Source organism: Anguilla anguilla, chromosome 12 (genome assembly GCF_013347855.1).
Source record: "Anguilla anguilla isolate fAngAng1 chromosome 12, fAngAng1.pri, whole genome shotgun sequence".
Classification (NCBI taxonomy): Eukaryota; Metazoa; Chordata; class Actinopteri; order Anguilliformes; family Anguillidae; genus Anguilla; species Anguilla anguilla.
In genome coordinates, this window is record NC_049212.1 from 30851124 (window position 1) to 30852965 (window position 1842).

The 1842-nt window shown below is 42.1% G+C and overlaps 1 protein-coding gene across 2 annotated transcripts in view; it reads right to left on the bottom strand.

Moving 5' to 3' along the window:
• Positions 1-1842, bottom strand: part of bace1 (beta-secretase 1) — a 130752-nt gene that overhangs the window by 37469 nt on the left and 91441 nt on the right. The window lies entirely within an intron of this gene.

The window sequence follows — 1842 nt, forward strand, 5'->3', positions numbered from 1 at the left end:
GGCTGCGCTCCTTCCAGAGAAGAACCACAAGCGGCCAGTGTGAAAATGAAGATAAGAAAAGCACAGAAAAGCCAACTGCAAGGGCATTAGATTGTGAGGAGATGGAAATTGATACAATACAGGCAATAAGTATTAGGCTGCCTGTGGTTTTTTATTTATTTTTTGTTTTAGGTAGAAAAGAATACAGTTAATTTGTGCACATTTAAAAAAACAATTAAAAAAGAACATTTGAAAAACAAACCAAAGTGCAAACATTTGTTCCAATTTCCAGTTTCCAATACAAAAAGATTAGTTTTACTTAAAAAAAAACTAAGACACAACTCTCCTCAAAATAGCCTCCTTTGGCTTTAATAACAATTAAATAAATTATAGGAAGTCTATCCACAGTGGGAGCTGGAGAGGTGAGAGGGAGGTAGAGCGCTGGCTAAACTTGTGAACAGTACTACAGTGAATCAGCAACTACGATCTGCTGGTCATAAAGTAAGTGTATCTGCCATTTCCCAATCTTTCTTAGTACAGTGCTCATGGTGCTTGGCCCACTGGAGACTTTCTTTCTTGTTAACGGCACATAGCAATGGCTTTTTCAGATACACATCCGTTTAGACCAAGAGATCGCAGTCCCCATTTCACTGCAGGCAGGGAAACTAGTTTCTCTCTAGTTGCATTGAGGTCTTTTTGTATTTGTGGTGCAGTGGTTTCAAGTTATTTGTCTTCTACCTTTTGATCTTCCTGGACTTCTCCTTTTAACATTACTGCTCATCAGCTGGACCACTCCACACCGAACGCTGCACCAGGAAATCTTAAGCTTCTTTGCAGTTTTTCACAGGGAATAACCTTTTCGGCACAATATGTTTACTTAGCCCAACACATCTAAGTCTAACGCCTTTTTCTTTGCCATATTTCCTGAAACGTTAGTGTCTATTTTACTCGCCCTACAGGCCAATGGTATTAGGCTACCTGTGGTCTTAAAAATAAGATTTTACTCAATTTAATCACCACTCTATCTCCCTCCCACCCCTCCACCTCGAACTTTGCAAAATGATTGGATAGATTTCTGGAATCTGGCCTAACACCTTTGGACTGTACTGTATGCACTTTGTAAATGCAGAAGTTGATCCTGAAGTCATAAAGGAAAGGTAAGAGTGATTTGAAGAAAGGGGTGAAAAAGGAAAAAAACACTGTGAGTTCTTGGTTTAAGGTGCAGGATTTCGGTAGCAGATTTTTAAGAGCACTGCTGTCAGATTACTGTGCGTGCGTGCGTGCGTGCGTGCGTGTGTGCATGTATGCACCTCAGTCCAGAACACCACTCAGGTAATGCATCCTCATACCTTGAGTCTAATGCATACTATTCAAAAATCTCCATTATAGTCCGTCTCTGTATGTTCTGTTTGGTTTTTATACTGCGGCTGAAGGAGTTCAGAGGGGACGTTCGCACAAAAAATAGCAAATAATGCCAAACAGAGACAATAAGAAAACTAGGATGCCTGTGACTCAGACAGGCGTTCAGTTCCGCTTTTCCAGCTGGTTTTCCCCTAAAAATGACCACTCCATGGACTGGTGGAGAGAGCACACATGCCTGGGTTGCAATGATTAATCAGCCCAGGTGCTTAAAGGTGTGTTCCTCTCCACAGTTCCGAGCTGAGACAGGGAGTGCAAACCGAGAGAGCGCGTTTTTGAAGAAGGAAGAAAACCCGCCACTGAAAAGCTGGAGGAGCTTTGAGCCAGCTATGAGGGGCGAGCTGAAAAGCTGCTGCTCAGTCTTACTTTCTTTGTCGTTGTTATTTTTGTTTGCTTTGTTAGTTTATGTTCTTGCTCAGAACCCGTGAGGGGGAAGGGTGAAGG